Source organism: Thalassophryne amazonica, chromosome 7 (assembly GCF_902500255.1).
Source record: "Thalassophryne amazonica chromosome 7, fThaAma1.1, whole genome shotgun sequence".
NCBI lineage: Eukaryota > Metazoa > Chordata > Actinopteri > Batrachoidiformes > Batrachoididae > Thalassophryne > Thalassophryne amazonica.
In genome coordinates this window covers 88,990,188-88,999,799 of record NC_047109.1, presented here as the reverse complement: position 1 = coordinate 88,999,799, position 9,612 = coordinate 88,990,188, and positions in this window count along the sequence as shown.

Below are 9,612 nucleotides of genomic sequence, written 5' to 3'. Positions count from 1 at the left end.
CTTCATCCCATATTCATGCATATAGTTTCAGTAACCATTTGAAACTGTCTGCTAAAATAATGTTCCTACACGAATGTTTTGCATGTTAGAACTTTGCCTTTTGATTTTGTAATGTATAAATTTTATTTGATATTTTTAGTGAAATCCATATTTTAGCTGTCCTAGTAGTTGTACGCTTATATGTGAATTTGAGCATACACATTTACATTTTTCAGTCACACATTAACAAAAGTCTATTCGTGTGCAGAATTTCTGCTGGTCAAAATTTACCAGTCCTGGGCTATATCATTTATCTCAATCCATGACAAATGCATACTGTATTTCTTCTATTGGAAGCAAACCACTAGAAGCGCATCTCAACCAAAAATTCCATTCTTTAAGTACAGAAATGTTAAAATATTACTTATTTTGACCACAGAAACCCCTCTGTCATTTACGTAAGCACATGCGCTTCTGATTGAGAAAATACAGCACATGTATTTGACATTCTGCAGTCTAATAGCAAAATCTGTGTTCACAGAGCTTTAGGATTTCTGTAAGCTATCCTTTTGGGTTCTGTTAGTCTTATGTACTTTTGTAATAATGTAATGACAAAATCTATTAAAACAATTTCACAGGCTGTTCTATAGGATTCTATAGACATACCTGGAGAATTCTATAGACTGTACTACAGAATTCTATAGAGGGCCAAGTTCTGCTAACATGTAAAACATTCATGTGCAACCATCAATTCACAACTTAATCCCAGTAGAACTGAGAAGGCAGTAGGCACAGGTAAGATGAAACATCAGATTTCATGAAAATACATTTTTGCAGGATGTCTCCTGGATAAATACAAATATTTGGGTTATCTGCATGTTGGTCAATATTTACAAGAAAGTCAGATGAACAGCCTAGCCTTGCATCAACAAATGATGGTCTTTGTGTAATGCTGAATGGCTTTACTAGTATGATATTTATCACACAAACAAAAAACATCATCACTCATGCAGTCTGGTCTCAACACAGAGAAAAGTTTCAATTCTTCCATATTTATACACACCATGAGTAAATGCAACATAGCAGTTGCAATGCTGAGCAGATCGAAAATAGTCACTGCTGGTGGTGAAAAATAAATCTCTTGTATACAATGGCGGAAGTGTGCACTTGGTTCCCTGTCAGTCTGCTTGCAGCCAGTAACTTTGATGGAGGCAGAATAACTTGCTCTCCTTTGCCAAGAGCACACAAATGATTTGAAAACATGTTTGTGCATTTTGATTTAGTGTGTCTGCTGGCCAATGAGGTGTAAAGGACAGATACATCAGTGTTCTCCTCCATGCAATTAACTGCTAACTCTGTTATCACCTTCATGACAGAGAATGTCTCACAAATCTGAAAACCAACTTCCTAGGTACTGTGGAAACACCTAATCAAAGTCCTGTTGTATCCCTCAAAAACAAAGGTGGAAGTTGCCCATAAAGGGCCAGTGCTGATAACTGACTGGGCAAAATGAATCAATGAGTGGACACTGAAAGTGCAATGTCTTATTCTATACAACTGCTCGGTCATTAGAACAAACATCCTGAGGCAAGTGTTGCTCTCACGAGCCTTTCTTTCAAAAACACTCTCCCTCATGAGGTCATAAATACCAAATACAAATAAGAACCAGAGTTTCATATACACGGCAGGTAAAATTTCCTGAAATACCACCAAAAAAATAGAACAGGAGAGCTCGCCATTCAGATACCTTTCAATACTTCTGCGTTTTGAGAGACCTGGGGCATCTGGTTATTTCACTTCGAGGTGCTATATCCTGCAGTCTTTATAAAGGTATACCATGAACAATGTCATTTATGTTAGTTACTCTCAAGAGTTCAATATTTTGATTTTCATGGGCAGCTGCCACTTCTGGTACTTCCGTCATTCTTTGCAGCTATGTTTTGACAGGCATCCTGAGAAAAAAAACTAAACTACCTTCTGCATGTAAGATGTCTGCACTGAATTAATTGCCGCAGTTTGTACAATTCCTTGACAATTTCTCGGGGCCAAGATATGCAGCGCATTCCATGCAATAACAGTGAACCTGAAATTGAAATAGAAGAATGGTATGAATATAAGAACATTGAAACCTGCTAGAGCATGGTCATTTTTTAATGCACAACAGAAACTTGAGCAACATTGATTATCAATGATAAGCAATCTGTATCCCCCCCCCCCCCCCCAAAAAAAAAAAAACACAACAACAAGAACATGATTTAATAGCATACCATGGCAAATTAGAACAGCACAGACTAATGCTGCATTTACACATAACGACAAGTCACGAATGCCACGAAGTATACATTCTTGGCTGCTGATCACTTTAAGAATGTCAGGAATGTGCCAAGAATGAAGCAAATATACACATTCGTACGCGTCCTGCCTATGTGTAAATGCAGCATAACTCCCTTATATGAAACACATTGGTCAGTACAGGTGATGATTGAATAAAAAATAAAACATACCTCATACACTGAATCTTCAACACTCTTGTACAGCAAACACTTTGATGTAGGAACACTGTTTGGACAGTGTATATTCATCAAAGAAAGAAGATCATCCAAAGAACTATCAGAAAGACCATGCCGCAAGACATAGGACACTATCAGCAGTAGACTCTGTGACTTGGTGATGGGTGCATCTGGATAAATTGGAAGATTTCCATCGTCAAGGCTGAATCCCTAAAAAAGGCAAAAAAAAAAAAAAACCCAGTGAGCATCAGAAAGGTGTAACAGTAGTCACGGGGCTGATATCAGAAAGAGCCTTAGATAAACATGTGGCTGCACCCATCAGACATGGACTGTTTCTAGTTGGTTGAGCCATAATTTTTTATTATATGAACATTAATTCTGACACTATTACATAGGCGAGCAGTGACCACTCACTGGCTACGACTATGCATATATTGTCATCATGTATGAAGAACGGACTCACAAATATATTTGCAAATAATAGAAATTTGCACAAAAACGAGACTTATAAAGGACCACCCAGGAACATGCTCAGATAATAAGACAGGATTCTGATTTGCAAATTTAGAGAGGTCAAAAATATGAAAAGGTCAAGAATGGACGAACACTTATGAGGAAAGTCAACATATCAGTTTTGTAACAGAGCTAAAAAAAATGATTTCATATCAATATATACATACTGTATTTCCTCTATTAGAAGTGCATACGCTTATGTACGTAAATGACAGATGTGTTTCTATGGTCAAAATAAAATAAGTATAAATATTTTAAAAGTCTTGTGTACAAAGAATGAAATTTTTGGCCCAAGGTGCACTTCTAATAGAGGAACTATGGTACATGTATGTTTGAAGTCAGAAAATATTTTAATTTGTTTTTCTTTTGTTAAGGTTAAGGTCGTGAAATGAGTAGACAATTCATACGGTTATAGTGCATAGAAAAACCAAACACCATTTTTGCTCTATTAGAAGGGCATGTACTTATGTAAATGACAGAAGCAATTTTATGGTCAAAATAAGTCATATGTTAACATTTCTATATGCAATAAATGCAATGTTTGGTTTAAGTGTGCTTCTATTTATTTCTATAATAGAGGAAATACATATGGTACATAAATTGGTCTCATTCATGATGCTGACTTACCCGGTAATTATCATCTGGTTCATCTCCTTCCTCCCCATCACCATGCTGAAAATCATCATCTTCATCATCTCCTCCAGAGTCAACTCCATTGACATGGTCAAGGAAGGAATTTTTTTTCATATAAATCCAAATTCCTTTTTATGTTTTACACTGAATATTTTGCTATTATATTATTTGTTATATACAAAATGCAACTTTTATTCCCTTTTCCTCAGATATTGTATTTTGTCTTCGAAGCTCAGGTGATATCTACATGTTCATGGTAACAATAGGTCATATTAACATTGGTATTGTATTGTCTGATGCAATCCCTACACAACAGTACTAGAAAATACATTCCCCCTAGATTACCCATGTAGAATATAGCGTGAAACTAAAAGGGCGCTACAACTACTTATCTTAAACTTCAAATACCGTATTTGCTCTATCAGAAGTGCACCTAAACCAAACACTGCATTTACTGTATACAGAAATGTTAGTCTTATTTTTACCAAAAGTGTGTCATGTAAGTGCATGCAGTTCTAATACAGCATATACGTTGCTGATAAAATTGAAACAAAAATACTGCAAATTATTTTAAGTGCTTTATTGCGATAAATTTTTTTTTAAGATTATTTCTCCATATTATGTTTTCTTTTGGGCGGCACGGTGGATTAGTGGTTAGCACTGTTGCCTCACAGCGAGTAGGTCGTGGGTTCAATTCCCGGGGCCTTTCTGTGTGGAGTTTGCATGTTCTCCCCGTGTTTGCGTGGGTTTCCTCCCACATCCAAAGACATGCGGGTTAGGTGGAATGGAATCTTTAACAAAATTGTCCCTAGGTGTGCGTGTGGGTGTGTCTGTGTTTGTTTGTCTGTTTGTGGCCCTGCGACACACTGGCATCCTGTCCTGGGTGTACCCCACCTCACGCCTTATGACTGCTGGGATAGACTCCAGCCCCCCGCGGACCCTTGATTCGACTAAGCGGTAGAAGACGGATGGATGTTTCTTTTTTGTGAACCCTCATGATCAAATGGTCTGGCCCTTAATTTGATTAGAATGGTGTGCCTTTATGTTACATGTGTTTTTCTTCGTGAAAGAAATCTTAATATTTTCGCATGCTTCGCTCTGTTAGTCTATTTTTTTTAATACACACCCCCCGCAATGCTACAATACTTTTGGAGTACTCCCCACCCCCAACCCGATTGTTAGTGACCCAGTCTAAACAATAAACATAAGGCAAAACGGATCTGTTTCGTACTTACGGGAGCAACCGACTGTGAAGAGTCGGGATCAATGGTTTCACCGCCTACAATTCTTCTTCTCTTTCGTCGATTGCATCTCGTTTGTCTCGGAAGAGAGATATCGGGATTAATCCCATGTTGTCTGTAACGTTGTAGAAGCAGGTCAACCCAAATATGGCCGTCGGGTTGTTGTTGTTGTTGTTCTGCTGCTTCGTCGTCGTCGTCTTTGTGTTTAAAGGCGGTTGGCAACCACCTTATACGGAGCATTACCGCCACCAACTGGACTGCAGTGTTGGTCAGGAGGGGCCGTCTGGTTATGTGCGCATGCGTACAACAGAACAGCGCCCGCAGTGATTCAAAATAAATACATTTTTTAAAATAAATAAAACTAAAATTTAAAATAGAATTAACCTTTCAGTTTTCTTTATAAAACATCTAAAACTTAGATCAATGTGAACAAATAAACACGTGTAAGTCATGAATCTGTCTCCGGGTCATAGGTCGTTATATCCCATGATGCCACGCGCCCATAGGATCGCACTATTTCAAAATGAGGCTTGTTTTGAAAAAGGACCGCGTTATTTTCGTCTGTTCCTTTTATTTCGCATTTACGCTTGTATTATGATGAAATACGGCCTTTTTGAATTCTTTGAGGAAGATGCCGTTGAAGTAGGCGAAGTGGATTGTTGGCCACCAAGAGATTGCAGAGTCTTCGATTGGAAGTAAAACAGAGGTATGTATTATGTTACATTGTTAAAAAGTTTTTAAAACAGCGATCGCATTCCGAGTGCATGCGTGGGCTCATGAGTAGGAAAAACTCAGCTCGGGATAAAAGCGACACGCCGCACCGCCGCCGTTCAACTCCGCAAAGTGGTTCGGTTCCTCCGCCCCCCCCAGCCGAGCACCGACGCTGCTCTTTCACCGTGTTTCCACAACGACACCGAGCAGCCGGGCATGGCTTCAGGAACGAGAATAAATAAATAAATTTTATATATATATGTGTGTGTGTGTGTGTGTGTGTGTGTGTTCAAGTTCAACACATTGCTTATTAAGTATGCAAATTGGTCTGAAAAATAAGAATTTTTGACATTTTCAACTCAGTATGTTACAGTTAGGTACCACCATGTGTTTTCCACATGGTGGTCTGAGTTACCCACTAGAGGAGCCAAAATCCACTTGAGGTGTTTGGCTAAATTGTATGTGATGGAATCTGTGCTACATACAATAGGCCTGAGTGGCATGTCCTGTTTGTGGATTTTGGGCAGTCCATAGATGCACGGAGTGGTGTCCCCAGGGTACAGACTGTAGTGTGTCTGCCTGTCAATGAGTCCCTCTTTCTCCAGGTTTTGGAGGTAGCTAATGAATTTCTTCTTATAGCCGCTTGTGGGGTCTCTCTTCAGATGTTCGTATGTGTTGGAGTCACTGAGCAAGTTGTTGATCTTGGCCTCGTAGTCCGATGTGTTCAGGACCACCGTGCATCTGCCTTTATCCGCTAGCAGGATAAGGATGCTTTGGTCCTTTTGCAGTGCTGACAAAGCTTTCTGTTCTTCTCCTGTGATGTTGGACGGAGGAGGCTTAGCACTGTTAAGCACTGCTGTGACTCTTAGTCGGAGGTCCCCAGCTTCTGACTCTGACAAACTGTTATGTTTAATGGCTGACTCTACTGCAGTGATGTAATCTACTGTCGGTATATGTTTAGGGGTCACTGAGAAATTTAGTCCTTTAGCGAGCACATCCCTTTCTGTCTGTGTAAGAACCCTGTTGGACAGATTCTTTACCCAGTTTTCCCTGTTGTCACTAATTTGTCTGGGTGTGTCTTTAAAACTACTCCCACTGGGCCTCATGTATCAACGTTGCGTATGGCGATATTTGAGCGTATATGGGGTGTACACCAAAACGGCTGCGCTACTTGGCATTTATCAATGTGGTCGTTGGCGTACGCTGCGCTGAAAATATACACCAGGTCGAGAGGTGGTGTAAATTATACACCAAAATGAACCAGCGCTGGAATCCACATAAAAATGAAGATGATCAACATGATAAACAGTGCCATTATACAAATCAATGCATATGTTACATAAATAACACTTTCCTGATTATACTACATAATAATCAATACAAATCCCGCTGTTGAGGGATTGTTATGGAGCACGATCTGTGGCTACAGCGTTACTGCAAAGACAGCGCTGCTCGCCTTTTTCTCCAGACTTCGAGCCTGGAGCCAGAGCAGCGCTGAGCTTAACTTCATGTGGTGTGATCGTTGTAGACTATGAAATTGATCATAACAACTGTAGTTCCGTCATTCCCTTAATTCGCTCGTGCTGCAATCAGGTTTTGTCGTCTCCATTCGGTTGTCACAATAAAATAAATACAGAAATACATTTAACAAATAAAGAAATCTGACAGATTAGGCGTGTCTTATTAATTGAGCGAGCAAATATCCACATGTCAAGAATTATTGACATTTGAAAAGAGAATACAGTGGTCCCTCGCTATAACGCCGTTCACCTGTCGTGGCCTCGAAGTCTCGCGGAGTTTTTAGTCCAATTTTGCATGCCTTTTTTTTTACAGTGTTCTGTGTTCTGCGTATCTGTTTATAAGAATCTTGTTGCCCAGAAGAAAAAAGAGCGCCAACAACTACTCATAACTGTGTTTGTCACACGGACACAGACACCTGCTGCAGCCAGGTGTGAGTGGGAAAAGGCGCAGCGTCAGGACGCAGAGGCCCTATCTGTGAAATACTGGTCAGTCACTATTAATAATTTCATATGTGTCCGACCTCGTTCGTTGATCGTTAAAATTAATTTGTTAGTTCTAAATGCCATCATAATTATTTATAGGAAAACGTTCTATTTTTATTTCTCAAACAAATGTTTGGGCCTGAAAACAGTTTGGTATTATTTCCTACTAAGGTTTGAACTTTGAGAGTGTTTACACACGACAGAAAAGTGAGAAAATGTTCATGCCTGATTGAGAAAAGTGTATAAAGTGTGTAGTGAGGGGTTTTACAGCCTTAAAACGTCTATAATAATTGTAAAAAATAATGCTGACTACGTCGCGGTTCACGTATTACGGGTTATTTTTAGGAACGTAACTCCAGCGATTAATGAGGGACCACTGTAACACTTTATTGATTATATACTACAAAACAATTGATACGACAGCCGCTTTTGACGCTCTATTGGCACGCGTCGTGATTGGTGGAGTTCTTTTCATTGCCGTCTTTCCGGCTTCTATGTCGTAAAATGAGGGTGTGTCTGAAGCGGAGTCTGAATATTTATGGGCGTGTTTATTATAATTACGATCGTTTCCACCCTCGGCAGTTATCAAGATCACGTCAGGCTATGCCAGAAATGGGCAGGTGCGCACTGCTTGATACATGTCACGGCGACAAGTTTACGCCGTAAATTTACGCCACAAGTGCGCAACATTGATACATGAGGCCCACTGAAAGTACGCCTTTTCTGCACTAAAAAGTTGTGAAACTTGCTGAGTTGCCGCTCCTTACTTTTTAAATGCTCAGCCATTTGAATTTTAACTATGAACTTTGTGTTCTTATTATGGGCCTCTTCCCCCACTAAGGTTTCTAACCTTTTGTAAAGACTATCAAGATTATTTTGGAGGTCTAATATTTTAAAATGAAGCCTTCTAATTCTAAGACCCAAAATCCTCCTAAGGTAACTGTGCTGGATCTTTTCTGCTGTGTGACCTGCTTCTAGTGCCTTTTGCTTCATGCATTTGGGAATAACATTGTTTTGTTTGCATCTCAGGTTAAATCTTAAGTGGGTTGTAAAGTTAGCTATCTTTTTAGCAGTCTTTGACAATATTATGTATATGGCCAACTCCTCTCCCCCCCCCCCCCCCCCCCCCCCCCCCCCCAAATACTGATTGGTTTTCTCTCTCTCTCTCTACAAATAATTTGTGCCACAAGGCAAAATCTGATGCACTGGATAACAACGAACACATTACGTGTAATCAGAGTTTAATTTGATCACATACAAACACTGTAATGTCTTTTCTCCATGTGTGCAACTGACTTTGTTCTTATCCTTATGCGTTCAAAAGACACTCTGCTTTGGGAAATCTGTCAGCCTGCAGCTGCTGACTGTCTGCTCTCATCGTGCAACTACACAAACCACAGAATCCACCCGGTTGAACTTTCACCTTTTGCTTTTGCACAGCAGTACTCATTCAATGTTGATGTTGCTCTGCGTCCAATCAGGATTGAGCCCCTTAAATCTCACATCCACTACCCCCCCCCCCCCCCCCCCCCCCCCCCCCACCAGCTGCAGGAAACTTGGCCATCTGTAGTCAGAACCCATATCAGCATGTTGCTGGATGGAAACTCTGGGGCCATACAGCGGGTTTGGTCGTTGCTCTCGGGAATTTCAACTTTTTCTTCCTCGGACAAATTGCTTTTGACCACGACTTATTTCGGGTCAGCCAGACATGTAGCAACAGCTAAATGTTCATTTCTGGCTCCAGCAGGAGCACGACACGCCTCTTTAGTCCTGTCTTCCATCTGGAAAATAGTGAGATTAAACAGGTCCTGCCAGTAATTATACTGCAACTCCAAAAAGAAAAGAAAACGTGTACTGTGTTAAAATCTGAATAACGGCTGGAGACAGGGTGTAGCGGCTCAGAACTAAATCGCTAAAAGGCTTGAATTAGCTTAAAACACTAAGCTCAAGTTTATTTCAATCAAAGAATGACAGAGGAAAAAATATATATATCTGATTACATTTGCATATGCAAACATGGGG